Here is a 15,423-nt window from a genome sequence, read left to right as displayed (position 1 = left end):
TACTTTTGCATCTACTATGAACTTATCATCATAATTAGCCGAAAAGCAATATGACACTATGAAGGAGTTGTAACAGTGCGTTTATAAGTCTGCTCATTAGACTAGAGGATGTAGAGGGCCAATGCATAATATTATGTTCAGCAAAACATATCCACTTGATGCATCAGGTCAGTGTTTAGAGAAAGGACACCTGCCTTGTAAACTCCTGTGGGCCTGATTTGAACACAATAGGCAAAGGTTTTGCTCAAGCTGAATCTGCAATTGGGCGACTGCTACCATCATAACTCCATCTGATCATCCACAACATGACTCAAATATCAAAACATGATCAATACTAAAGCAGCACCGAAAGTAACAACCCAGTCATTACTTGAAACTGAAAAATGTCCTGTTCATCTTCAAAATACAATTCTATTAGAATGTAAAGAAGTTACATTGTATTATAATGTAACTTCTTTACATTATATTAGAATATCTTGGGTATCTTGGCCACATGCACATTGTATAGAATGATTCTGTTGAAGTTATTCCTTTTTTAAATGTTTTAGACGAGTCACTCATCACTTTAAAAGAGTGATTATAGCTGATTTAACTTACAGACATGAGATTGGTCTTCTCATGTCACTCTCTTTATACAATGATATAAATTCATCCCCGTTTTATTGATATCTTACGACAAGTTACTCCTCATTTTTCGTGCGTTTTTCCTGCAAAAGTCCAGCAACACGAGTCTGTTTTGGCTTGTTACATGCATACTGTCTTTTCAAAATAAACTTCCACCTTCACAGGAAACAACTCAGGTTTAGGCGATGAAACTACTTAGTTGGGTTTAGGAAAAGATCGTGGTTTGCGTTAAAATATCTACGGAAGTGGCGTTGCTTAAGTACGGAAGTCACGTCACAAATAAATCAACATTGGCTTCTCGTTTCACACACGGCACAAACTGCGGCCTCCTGGAGGAAACACAGTGTTTGTTTGACCCATCCACCTCTCCTCATCCCACCCGTCCTGTGTGGAATTCTACTCATGTAGTCGCTCGCTAGCTATAGCATAAAGCATCCTGGGCATCACTGGGAATCAAAACACCGCGGCTTTGAGAGCACTGGTTTGCAATTGTGCATTAACGTGATTAACCAATGATTTAACTTGCAAGCTAGGACCACTGATTCACCAAACCTGCTTGCTTGCAGTCTGTGTTCCACCAAAGTCCCCGACGTTGGTCTCATGATTCATTTTGTTTCTAAAGATAGATTTGATTTTGTAGCGAGTAACGAAGGTTTCAGGGGAAATGTATCGGAGTAAAAGTATCAGTTTTCTTTGCATAATGTAGTGAAGTAAAAGTAAAAGTCAACAGAAATATAAATTGTAAAGTAAAGTACAGATATCCAAAAAAACGACTTAAGTACAGTAACAAAGTATTTCTACTTCGTTACTATACACCACTCTATGCGAGCGAGAGTCAAAACAAACTGAACTTTGAAACCACAGGTCACTGACCTTTCAGTACACTGTCAGTGGCTTTTACAGTGGGCGGTCGCCATCTTTACATTCTTGTCATATAATTCCCAAAACGTGTTCAACAGCTCTGTGCAGAAATTCTGACATCACGCAGGGACCTCTCGTGAAGAGTAAATGTGGATCCAGAGGTCAACGTGTTCAGCCACCACAGGGTGATGGAAGATCTGGGCGGATAAAAGCTTGATCATCTGAGTTGACTTCAGTTATTACCATGTGCCCAAAGCAATAATCAGCCAGCAATCGAGACCGTACTGCTAGGCAGCGGTGGAAGAATAATTTACTCGACTAAAAGTAGCAATAGAACGGTGTAGAAATACTCTGTTACAAGTAAAATGGCCCATTTCAGAAAACGTTATATTATCCTTGATAGATGAATGCGCTTATCACTTTGATGTTGCAAGGTGGAGCTAATTTGAATTACTTTAGATACTGGCTTATCATGTAATGATACATTATAATTTATTAGTTGATGATATTTTGGATTGACATTGTGAATCTGTAAAGTCATAAAAAAATAGTCACTAAATTCATCAAATGAACGTAGTGGAGTAAAAATTAAATTTGTACCCGCTGAAATCAAGCAGAACTATAAAGTAGAATTAAAATGGAAATTCTCAAAGTACCTCAAAATTATACTTATTGGTGCAGTGTTTGAGTAAAACTTACTCTCCACTTTCCACCACTGCTGCTGGGCTAGCTGTTTCCCCCTGCTTCCAGTGTTTATGCTAAACTAAGCTAATCTAAGATAATCACCTGCTGGCTGCAGCTTCATACTTTGTATGGACGATGTAATTGTTTTTGCATACAAGAAAACAGAAAAGACTTGATTTGTATATTTATTATCTCAAGGGTAAATCTTGGGTAAAATGATATATCTATATATATATATATATTTATATATATTATGTATGAATATCTATGAATTAGGAATCGATAATGAGAATAAACATTATTGCTGTAGTTTTATGGCCACAGCAGAAAGTATAAAGCGTAGGAGCATTTCTACAACTTGATTCAGCATGAAACTCTCCCAGTTGAAAAATCGGTGCAAAAGATCTGATTATCTAGTCATCAGACATTGACACCCCTAAATTATTTCCACAGTTTCTTGGTTTGTAATAGTTGTACCACACAACCTCATGTGAGCATATCCCTAAGATTGTAGTATCTTTCTTCTCTGTTGTGGGGAGTTATTGGGTGTTTCAGTGGGAGACTGCTTCTCATTTTAAGCAGCCAAGATGACCAGCATTGACACTCGGTAGTCTTTATAACTCAGGTTTGTTTACACACTCTGGGATTTATTATTGGTGTCTTCCCCTCCTCCCTCTAAGAGCACTCCTTTATCTTTTCATCTCCCTTTCACCCAGGAGAGTCCGTCTGTCTGTCTGAATTGTATTTCCTAGTCGTACATGTTAATGTGTAACGAGGTGAGCTGGGATCGATGAGGATATTAAACCGACTCTCCTCACTTTGTCTTATCAGCCTGATGAGGCAGAACACACTATGCCTCTTTTTCATTCGGACACCCACAAACACACACACGCGCATATACATTCAAAAAGACACAAAGTAATTTCTTCCACTTTTTATTGCAGCCCCCCACCCCTTGCACACCGACTTAAAAGCCCACACACGTTCATGCAGTATCTGTCTCTGTCTGCATCTCTACCGCGCTAAATAATCTAATCACTTAACGGCAACAGCCAACCATGCTATTCCAGTCTCGACCATGGAGTATAAATTATTGCTCCGTATAGAGAACAGCCATTACTGTAAGGCCTCATGAAGACATATTATGGAGCCATGCTTTCTTGAGACCCTGTCATTGTCAAAGTACTAAATATGCCAGAGGTGGAGTGAAGTATTATATGTCCTGTGAAGTGGATATAGTACAATGCTGGTATGGGTTTTTAAAGGCCAAGGCTATTATTGTTGGATGTGCAGTGACTGAAAAAAAGTGGCCAAATCAAGTGTGTGTGTCTGTATTATGAAGTGCTCTGGTAACTCTTACCTTTCAAAGGACCTAACCAGGTTCTGTAACCGTGGAAAACAAATGTATTTGGTCATTTGTGTGAGTGAGTGTGCGTGCGCATCTCTGTGGCTGTCTGTGCACAGCTAATCTCACATTCTACTGGACCGGGCCGTCACATTAATATTTGTTGTGCTCATTTATGACTGTGTGCCTCTCGTGGTTTTGTGAAAACATACATTATTATTTAACTATTTAATATCATTGACTGCCGACTCCTCACTACTCTTAACCTGCAGGTAGGGGCCACAAGTGATCAACAACTGCTTCAGTCAGTGCAGTATTTATGTATGTATGTATGTAAGTATGTTTGCAAAACTGAACTGTCTTTGTATGTAATGTTTTTTGCTGTGTCTACATATTGCTTTAAGTTGACTGCAGCTGTGTATAGCACATTGCCCAATCTTTTCTTATCAGAAACAGATTGCATGTGCCACGTGTAAATGGGGTATAACTGTCCAAGTAAGCCACAGCAGCGTGAAAGTGATCAAGCACGCACAGTACCAGGACCATGAAACTAAAACAGCTAAATAGAAATCAGCCATCATTCATTTGATTATTTACGCCCGCCTGTGTTACATGTCAACACGTCCGCTGTGAAAAACACCCGATCACTGAAGACCTGCTATGAAGTATAATTTAGAGGTACTTCACTCGAGTATTTCCCTTATTTTATATTCTAACCTGTAAAATCACAATAAGTTGTTTTTGCATTTTATGCTAATCTTTACTCCAGCTTCATATTTGCCATACAGAGTGGTATCGGTCTTCTCATCTAATTCTCGGTAAGAAAGCAAATAAGCTTATTTCCCAAAATGCTGAACTGAAATGTTAACCTTGTTACACAGTCCACAAAATAGAGAAATACTTTTAAAATGAGATCTCTTCTGTTTGACTGAATTGAGCTCACAATAATGTGGTTTACTTGTGGATTGTTGCATAGGAACCAATTTGCCCTTTATCATCACGTGTGTGTGTGCAAATACAGGAGTGCTAATAGTATGCTAATTTTGTGATTGTATGCACAGCAGCCAAAGAGTAATTCTTTTAGGATTTAAAAATTCAGTCCCAGTTGTAGATCATAGTATTAAAAGTCATATATTTGACGAGATACTGTATCAAAGTAAAATCTCATTGGTAGTGGAGGTGGTGTGTTGCTGCTGCAGAGTGATCAGAGAAGAAGGAAACACTGGGGCTGGGTGCTGCATATAGATGGTGTGTTGTGGTTTCCCAGAAAGTCATTACCCAGACAGTGGATTGCTTCACCCTGAGGTCTTTCAATTCACAATTTGCCACAGCTTTTTTCTCCACACCGCTGTTTTTCTCTTCATTCAGGCAGCAGTGATAGGACACAAAAGCAGTAAAATAACGTAACTGCTGGGATCGCTGCGTTTCCTCTAAGACACAACAGATACAATGCAAAAAAGTGTGCAAATAAAAACCACTATCAAAATCAAAGGGGGCCCTCTTGTACCACAAGCCTCCCCGGGGCATGTGAAAGCACAGAGAAACAAACACCGATGCCACCCCACCCTGTAAAAACCTCCACTCTGCTGTTACTGCCACACTAAAGCGCACACTACACACCACCCTAGAGCCTTCTGTCCGCGTGTGTCTGTTTGTCTCGGCTGGACCTTATGTGTGTGTGTGTGTGTTCGGTTAATGTATACGTGCACCCCTGAGTAGATATCTATTTTTCATTGTGTTATGTCTGCAGAATATGGATCTGTATGTGTTAAGCATCAGTCTAGCGAAGCCTCCCTCTCAGTCTCAGCCAGTTTTTCCTTGTATGCTGTGGTTTACACTGAAAAGATGCTGTAACCTCCAACCGATGGCGACCGCTTTTTTCCCCCACTCGGATGTCTTTAGTTTACTTCTATAGTCGTTTGACTTTAGTTAAATATACGTTTTCAAAAAGATACAGAATACAACATTGTAATATTGTTCAATTATTGAGTTCCTATTTTAAAAACTATTTTGTATTTAGTGATAACTCATGGACAAGCAAACAACAATATGTTTCACTTTATTGTAACAAGGCTTAAATTATTTACTGTTCCAATTATTGTTTGGTCATAGCTCAAATAAACAAAAGCCTTAAAAGCTGTTACACCTGTAAATATGAGTGCAGACCGTTGATGTTGAAATTAGCTTCGTGTTTACGGATTGATCACGAGACATTGCTAAAACCAGTCGTGACCACGCTCGCTTATGAAACAGGAGGTGTATACCATGTGAAGCCTTTCAAACCATTGGTGGAGCTTGTAATGCAAAAAAATAAAAAGTATTTCTGTTGACTGCTTTTACTATTTATTTAGGCAATTATGTCGATCAAAACATGCACAACTACATTACATAATTGTGGTGTAACACTTTTAAAAAATGAAATAAAAATGTAGACGAATCTCTACCTTTCCTTTACTGTATTAATAACAGCTCAAACTAGCATGCCTGTGCTCCAATCCAAAAATGGATGTATTATTAATCATAATATTAAGCTTAAAATAATTGCATTGGTCTAAAATAAATTCAAACTCAAAACTTGTGTTTTATTTTTGAAGAGTTACCGCCAACCTCAGCCCGACTACATCATCCTTACTGCGACACCCATTTTGATGTTTATGTGACTGGAGTGTGCTTCCTGCAGCGAGCAGCTCAGGCCTACCTCATTTTCGCCTGGCAGGTCAGCCGCTCTGTGTTTCAGACTGAAGCCGTTGGCTGCTACTGAACCGTTTGGCTCTTTTCTCTACGAGCGAGCAAAGCTACAATCTAGACCCAACTGTCCATCCAGCTCATTTTAAGGGGATTTATCAGTATATATGCCCGTGTATCCAAAACACATCGGTCATTGGGGATTCCTAGCACCGGTTGGCCGGGTCTGAAGGCCGTTATAACGCTTTTTTCGAGGTTTAATTAGAGCTAGAAAACAACGGTGGTGGAGGAGGAGGAGATTCCATATTAGGAGCACAGAGGAGAAGGCACCCCCCTTTGAGTGATTTGGAGCTTTAGGTGAGTGTTTATCCTCATTTTACGTTATTATTGCCCGTATAAATTGTACCCACGTGTAGCGTAACCACGTATGACTGTAAATACAAGGTTTGGGCGGTTTATTGCAATGTTTTGAACGTTTATTTATATTTTTTCGCTCGGGGTGGGGGATGGGCAGCGTGAGTAGGCGCGCGTGCACTGTTCATGTGTTCGTAGGGCTGTTCTCGTGGTAGGTTTGTTTGTGAGCGCGCGCTTCCTTCCTGCAGCTACTGCTAGCTTTGAATTAAAACCACTTTAGTGATTTTTTTTTTATTTTTTATTTCAACCATGAAGACATAATTCATAACATATATTGATGATATTAGTATCACCTCTGTAAATGTATTTGTTTTACTCAGATCTAACTTTTTTACTAACAATTATTTTAAACATTTTTGTTCTTTTAGATGATGGATTCATGCTTTTACTTATTTTAATAAAACTGTGTTGGAATGCACTTTGGTACTTTGACAATACTTATGTGTTACTTAAGTCAGTGTTGTTAAAAAAACAACAATCGTTATGAATGAAAACTGAAACTGTACTTCTAGCAACGTCAGCATGTTGTCCCACAGCTGTACTCACTAGTCTGAGGTGTATTGGTCTGCAGGCCCGTAGTTAACTCCACGGTTTAGATCATGTTGCTTGTCTGCAACATACAGTGTATTCTTATATGTGCATTGTTTATTGTAGTGTTTTATTACCTTTTGTGTCAATGTTACTCAAAGCTTTCTACAGTGCTTTGCAGCTGGTTGTTCCAAGCTGTGGGTGGTGTGGGGGAGGGGTACACACAAACCCACACACCCAGGAGGGCCACTTGCCAACCTTGTGAAGCTCAACTCAATGACACAATGTACCAGTCCCAGATAAGCCTTCAGTATCTGTGCTAGGCTGCTAATACGGACTCTGTTCAGCCGGAGTCAGGATTCACAAAGTAAACTTAACTGGGCTAAGATATTAAGTGTAACTTGAAATTAAGTTTTACAATTTTTGTTTTTTGACCACACAAGTTCTTTTATTTTCAATTTGAATATTTTATTTTCCCCTGCTACAAGTTATTGCCTGTGTGGTTTTCTTCTGAGTGAATATTGTGATTACTACTTAAAGTAGGTTCTGTAAATAATGTATGAGAAGGTGTCCTGATATGGTCAGGGTGCTGAATCCAATATTTGATATATTGGAACATCCTTTGAGTGCATTATCACACATACACCACGGTCACTTATCTAAGGTAAAAAGAGGCTATGTATTTGTTTGTAATGGCCATTTGTAGTAGATTTTGAATAATACTGGATTTTTTAACCTCTTACCAATGTCAATATTTGGTATTTATATCATTGTGTTTTTTTTATATATTTAAATGAAAAACACAACAATGGACACCATCTGTGGACAATGGTTGCCTGTAACTATTGCGATTTGTCGGGTTGCATTTCTCTCGCCATTTGACAACAGTATAATGGAATTAGTTGTTTTTTTTTGGATTAGGATCACTGACTTCTCTCTGGTTATTTTCTCTGACACGAGTGCACAACACATGGGCACGTCAGCCGGCTGTGAGTCTTTGTCCTGTGTGCAGTGCAGTTGATAACAGCAGCAACACATCCTTCGGTTTGGTCTTTGTGCATTGAGGTTGAACTAGTGTGTCAAACAAGGACAGAGCTGCTCGAAACACACACACACACACACACACAAAAAAGTTTTTTTTTTCGTGGTCAGTGCCGTTTAATGCAAACAAAGTAATCGTTGCCACATCTTGATGAGTTGGATGTTCAAATTGTCTTAGGGCGGCTGCAGGGCCCATTTATCTAAGACCACATTCAAGTAGCAGATGTAGTCTTTTTTTTAATGTCCCCACCAAAAATCCTTCCTTTGGTGGTTTCTTTATTTTTTTTAGATGCTCCCAGGCTGAGAGGAAACCCCCCCCCCCCCCCCCAAAACACCTCAAAGCCAAACTCTACATGTCTGCTCAGTGGTCCTTCAGAATCCACGAGAGACTGCTTCATAGATACATTTACAGATTTAGTTTTGTCAACATAGAGGGTGTTTACAATGACACGAATAACCCGTTATCAGAATCAGCTTTATTGGAATTTGACTCCGGTTTCCACTTCGCTCTCGATGTACATACACATGTACATATTATGGGAATATCCCGTCTGTGTTTAAACATGTAAATACCATATCCTGTTTTCAGACACCTGGATCAGCCCTCATTAGGAATGCACCAACACCACCAACAAGTACTTACACTACCGGTAGTACTTGCCGATACAGAGTACCGATATAAGTACCTAATGATACCATCATGCTGACAACAATAGCTTTGAAAACATGTTTTAATTTTATCAGATGTTCCTAACTCTTCAACAATAACAAATGAAATATACAACGTGATGCAGTTGCTGACATGTTAACGTTGAGCATTGTGTTTTCTTGATACACACAGAGTATTGGAGTAAAGCGTAGTTTATACTCGTCGTAGTGAAGTCGGCGTGCGTGCCAAAAACATGCCGTAATCACGGTCGGTGCCTGGTGCCCGTAGGCTCCCAGAGTAGTCACTGAATTTTTGTACGCTGGCACACGCGCCATCACGTGACAAATGGATCACATATTTTGGGAGTTTACAAAGAAGTCCAATGTGTTTGTAGATGCTATAGAAACAGGAGGTCTTAAAAATCTTCATTTGAGTTTATAAAGTAGTCAGCTGTTTCTTTATAATGCATGAAATACTGAACTTGTTTCTTGACATGTCGTAGAAAGGCAACACGGTAGTCCATGGATATCAGTTTACAGATAATTATGATCGCTCCTCTGCATTGTGGGGGTTGGTTTATGGCTTTTTGCCTGTTACACCTACAGTCTATGTGTTACACTCGTCTTTTTGATTATTCACAGTTCATTTAGTTTGTACGCCCACTAGCGCAAGCACGACTATAAACAAAGCTTAATGTTGTGCCAGGCTGACACATCGCTGACATCCTGCGGTGGACACTGAATGTGTTTGAGACGATGCACACAACGTCGTAGCTGCTAACTCTCCCAGGCGACAAATGAAGGATTTAACCAGGGCGCCCGTAGTGGTATTGGATGCGGTTTGTGTTGGAGTAGATTTACAAGTACATGTGCACAGTATCGGACCTGATCCTGGTATCACCATCCATACCTAGCACTTATTCTGTTAATGAGAAACCTGAATATGCTAGCTAGAGCACTCCGGAAGAAACCGAGATACTGTTAAATATGAAACAGTACGACTTTTTAAAAATCACGATCACAGTGACCAAAATGATCACGTTTTCAATATTGTCGCGGTGTGGCTAAAATATGCATATAAAGTGCCGTCCATACAGACATAACAGATAGGTATGAGACATTATGAAAATGTCATGCAAGAAGTATTGAGTGTGAAATTAAAAGTGTTGATTATGTAGTATAAGGTAATCGTAAATCATAAGGCCGCTCAGCATAAATAAAGAGAGAAACGGCAACATTGTGTCTGTTCTTTTTTACATGATAGTTCTTGTATTTTTTTAAAAACAGGCTCCATGTTTCACTTCTCTGCCATGATGGCGAGCTAGACGTCACACGTGACAATATTGACGATTATCCCAATCATGAAAACTCACCATGATCAACTTATCTATATATGAGTTTCTTTTTTTTAATCCTGATCCGTGATTGCCCTATCGCTAGTAACAGAACACTGTTCTGGAAGACGGCGTTACAAGAGTAGCGTTAGCAGCTTTCAGGAATACCTGTGTGCTCAGAGCAGACAGCTGTTGACGATCGAAGCAAGAAATTAGCAGTAAAGTTGTCATGTGGTAGAAAATGTACATTGTAGCAATATTTCTTGCCGCTCTCATCTCCCGTTGCCGGTGTGTTTTTGTCAGCATCACTGCGCCTGCACAAATAGTAACGGTAGCCTCATAAACGGCTGCGCTCACTGACATCCAGAACATAAGTTAAAACGGCATAAAAAACTGCAATGCAATTTCTGTAAATGCAGAACTTGACTTTTCCATAAGCTGACAGTTACATATCGCTGGCTCCAGTGGCAGTAATAATGAAATGTGAAGAAAATGTTTCCGTCAATAGAATTAATAAGCAACACGCTTTTTTTTTTTTTTTTTTTTGTTATGAACAGGCAACAAATTCTTCACGATGCTACATTATTGAAAGTAGTAAAAATCATTAAATGGATGAAGTGATTTCTGTTTGCCGATTTCTGTTTGCCTCAGTTTTTAACAATGGCTATAATTTACAATTTCCACAGCTGATGCAAGACTGAGAAGTGTGGACGCAAAGAAGGAAATCTGTCCGTCATTTCTCGTTGACCTTCCTCACATTGGCCCGTTTAGCCCGACTGTACGGCAGTAAAGGTTTCTGTGACCAGACTGCACTTAACATCAGCATTTGAAATGGGGCAGTGAGAGTAATCTATTGTGTCTCTTTCTGTGATTAGTCGCTTGTTTCTTTTGCAGCTCCGCTTTGGTCATTTCCACTGAGAAGACAGCGAGACGTGGACATTTAATAATAGTCTGTAGTGCAGCTAAGCTGTGACCAGAAGGATCTCTGAAATATAATAATGTGAACATCAATAGTATTGTGGTTGTGCTTGTTTTGTGCTCAACGTTGCTTTCCCACAGCACACGTTGAGCACAGGACACAGGCATATGCTTAGCTACAGAGCAGCTGACTCATGTTATCTACACGGGGCACATTGATTAGCCGGCCTTATTAAATCACAGCGGACGAGTTGTACAGTTATGTAACCGCTGCTCGTCAGCGTGGTGAGTTGAAAAGACAAAATGGAACAGAAGGGGCAGTGAGTGAAAATGTCTGTCTGTGTGAGGTAATGGCAAATATGGGACAGCTCTGGATCCTGTACGTGTGCAGAGATAAGGATACATATTTAGCTATCATGTACAATATAAGTGTGGATAAATACTGTTAACGCACAACTACGTAACCCACTGCAGTAGGGCTGCAATCACGAATCGATTTAATCGATAATTAAAATAGTTTTCATTATTGATTATCGAATTTCTTAATCGATTTGTTGTGTCGCGCGATTATTACGCCACTCAATAAGTCGCGGAGATGATTGAGTATAAAAATAAAAAAGAGCGGAGCACAGCGGAGGTAGAGGAAAGACCCGTAACGTTGTTCTGAAACACATGGCGGAGGCAGACAAATCAGTACGACCTAATGCTGCGTTCACACCAAACTCCAGTCTCGCCCGGGACTATTTGTGTTCATGCTAGGCTATGCTAACATTGTAGCAGCTCCACATACGGGAGCGTCTATTCATCGTTTACACACACACACACACGTGTACACATCGTTTGGTCCGGTCTCTATTGATATGAGGTATCGTAGAGCTCTGGGTGAACACAGCCGGCTACAGTATTTATTTCCTGATTCAACAACGTAAACATGTTGGAGTCCTTGATGGGGAGGAAGGATGTTCAACAGCAGGGTAAATCACTACAGAATCCTACTTTAGTTCCGTTTTGAAGTGAGCAACCTAACGGCCCTCCAGTAGCTCTTCTGGTGCTGGTGTTTACTCGTTATCCAGCTTGACAAGTTAGCGTTATGTCGTTAATAACAGTAGTAAAGCAGGGGTGGTATAGTTTGCAAGACTAAAGACGCGTTTTTATTCACTCGCCTTTTTTGGCCCATTCATTTTTCAATCTGTTGTCATGTATTCTGTGCTTTGTCCCATATCAGTTATTGTTGACAAATATATTTGTGTGCTGTTCATTTTAAAGTTATTTTATAGCGCTTGGTCATTAAGCTGTGTTTAAATGTGGTGTATAAATTAACTTAACTTGCACTTACTACAATGATGGTAATAATTGAATGAATACGCTTCAAGTGAACTTGTGTGGGTGTCTGAGTGTAGTGTAGAGAACAAGTTCTGACATTCAAACAAATCCTGTTAAGTTTTCTGATTTGTATTTTTTATAAATTATTTATTGTTCTGACAGCTCAGGTCCCTTTAAACAAAAATATACATATTTTTGTGCACATGTATATGTTTTTTGTGTTCGTCCATTTATTTTTATTATTACTTTCACAGCTCAGGGATGTTCAAGGAACAACCTGTTTGTGCACTTTCTGAAGATCAGTTCTGTTTTTGAATAAAGGGTTGGAAATGAATGCTTTTTTTTATCCGATTAATCGAAAAAAGAATCACCCAATTAATCGATTATTAAAATAATCATCAATTGTCTTAGATATTTTCTTTAATAGTTTGATAGAGTAATGTGGGTTTCTTAACCCTAAATTAAAAGGATTTAAGTTATAACAACAGAAATGTGCTTAAATATATTTTTACATTTATATAACTGCATGTACAATATTTTTACACTTTAATAAACAATCAAATGCAGAGAATTGTTTAACAATATGTTAGGAGTAGTTACATTTACAACCGGCCCTTTGTGTGCGACCATGATGCTGATGTGGCCCGGAGTGAAAATGAGTTTGAGACCCCTGGTTTAAAGAGTTCTTAAAAAGCTTGCTCGCTAACTTGAATAGGGCTGCAAAAAGCAATGGATTCTGTTGGATGTTATGATGCTGTGTTGATGAACGGCTTGTGTAGCTCACATGAGGAATTACATGAAATTAGGGCTGCCTCTTTTTAATTGATTAACTCTCAATGATTTTACCAATGAGTCGATTTATCTGAGTGATTCATTTTCCTGCCCAAAGTCAGGTGAGTTGCCTGTAGGTGGGACTAGTTGTCAGACTGGTTGTCTGTTTACGATTGTCAACAACTATCCAACTGGTGCAACGCTTTGTTTGTTCTGCGTGTTCTGGTCTGCTGAAAGGTGCATGGATCTGAAATTGGTCATAATAATCTTCAAATGTCTAAAGTGATGGTGGTTGTGGTAGTGCTGGGCGGTATGACCAAAAATTTGTATCACGGTATTTTTTAAGATTCTGGTGGTATCACGGTATTTTTTTTTTATAAGTTTATAATGGCTTACTCTACTGTCAGGAGTACATATAATATTAAAACATGTTAATGTCATCATGTATAAAGGCTTTGATCACAATAGGGTGTGCTCGTTTGTTCGTATAATGTTGGGATAGCAGTTTGGCTGAAGTATTGTCGCCCCGGTAAGACGTACCTTGAATCCAGTGTTTTAATCATTGCTCTGAGCCTGTCTTTCTCGACTGTCTGTAGCGGGACCATGTCCTTGCATAGCTGGATCGTTATTGCGTTTGTCATGTCGCTCGACCGCTTGCTTTTCTTGTCATATGCAGTGCCTCGAGCAAATGCCTCTTCAAGCGATGTGTGACCCTTTGGCTTCACTGTTTCACCAGCGCTAACGTTACTGGTTGACGACCGTAATCGCACTCTTGGTATTCAAACACGTTTTCTGCTGAGGTTGATGGAGTAAGTTGCTCGTGTTACCACCAGTGGCAACAACAGTGGCTCGACACACTTTGCAATATATAGTCTTTTGGACGTCGGATTTTTAAAACCAAAAAACTTCCAAACAGCAGACACAGCTCCTCTCTTGGGCACAGACTCTATCGGTGCATCTCCGGTCTGTCTTTGTTCATCCTGCATCGCTCCTTTCTGTTCTTTAATGAAACGTTACTGTAGCGACGGAGCCTCTTCCAGCTGTTAAGACTGTTGTGCTACCGGGCTAGCTAGCGAGCTGCACCCAGCATGCTGTTCGGTGGTGTCATTTTATAACTGTTAATAAATTATTAGTATTACAAACTGTTGTGTGTCGTGGTGTTTTGCCCTGTGGGTTATTAATTGTTAATACACTGTAAAGAACTAGCTCCGACCGTAGCGCCCTTAGCGGCGAACAATATATTTTGCTGCAAGCAGTGACAGCAGTTGTTTCGGCTATGCACCGGTATGGTGTGTGTGAAAAATGTATATCATACAGGAAATTAAAACCGGTATACCGGATGAACGGTATAGTGTGTGTGTGTGTGTGGGTGGGGGTGTGTGGGGGTGCGTGGGCAACCCCAGGGGTCAAGTTCAACATTGTGAAGAATGTGTCTGTGTCCCTCCCCCTCTTTACCCACAAGGCTTTGAAGCTTACAGACCTGCAGCCCCCCTGCTGCAGAGAGACCGAGGGTCATTATTTGTACTCCAGCTTCCACCCCTACCGCTGGAAAATCCCAGTTTACTGGAGATGCTGGATATGATTCATCTGATATATAATAGAGTAAAAAATGAGAACTCCTTTCTCTCAGTTCTTTTGTCTCTATACATAGTACTTAAAGTAGAACTGCATATTTGTTGACCTTTTTTTTGCACCCGCATGGTTGAATGCACTTCTTGTAAGTCAGCTAAATACATGTTAAGTTAGAATACATCATAACTCACACAGGCATTGATGACAACCCAATATGAGAACTAAAATACTGCTCAGTGAATAGTGATTGACTTTAGCCCGATTGTTTTTATTTTCGCCTTTTGATCAACTAATTATCTCTTAACAGATTCTGTATTCAACAGAAACCCGGAGCCTTGTGGTTTCAGTTTGTGGTCTGAGTAGTGTTGACCAATCACGTTTGAGCAGACTTTTGGCTGAATGTAGGTAGACGGTCCGAGTGGAGAGCAAAAGAGGCGGAACCCACCGCCTCTTGTCTGACCATGATTACGGTTTTTATTGGTTCAAAATGATTATGTGAAGTGATAACTTGTGAAACAATCCGGTCGTACACATTGTCTCTCATCTCAAGATGCTAATATCGGACTAAACAATGAGCAGCGCACACAAAAGCTTGAGTTTTTGTGCCACATGAACCAGCGTTTAACAAGCAGAGAGCTGATATACTGGCTACCACTAAACTAGGCAATTTTTGCA

The 15,423-nt window shown here is 39.8% G+C and overlaps 1 protein-coding gene across 1 annotated transcript in view; it reads left to right on the top strand.

Moving 5' to 3' along the window:
* The first annotated feature begins 6,299 nt into the window (after positions 1-6,299).
* LOC306777011 (F-box-like/WD repeat-containing protein TBL1XR1) overlaps positions 6,300-15,423 on the top strand; it is a 40,129-nt gene continuing 31,005 nt past the window's right edge. The window contains exon 1 of the mRNA XM_079267935.1: positions 6,300-6,556. The gene's annotated coding sequence lies outside the window, so the exon portion shown is untranslated. The remainder of the gene's footprint in view (positions 6,557-15,423) is intronic.

The sequence above is a fragment of the Melanostigma gelatinosum genome (assembly GCF_949748355.1).
Source record: "Melanostigma gelatinosum genome assembly, chromosome: 4".
NCBI lineage: Eukaryota > Metazoa > Chordata > Actinopteri > Perciformes > Zoarcidae > Melanostigma > Melanostigma gelatinosum.
The sequence above is the reverse complement of the archived record's forward strand: the minus strand, read 5'-3'. Positions and strand labels throughout refer to the sequence as shown.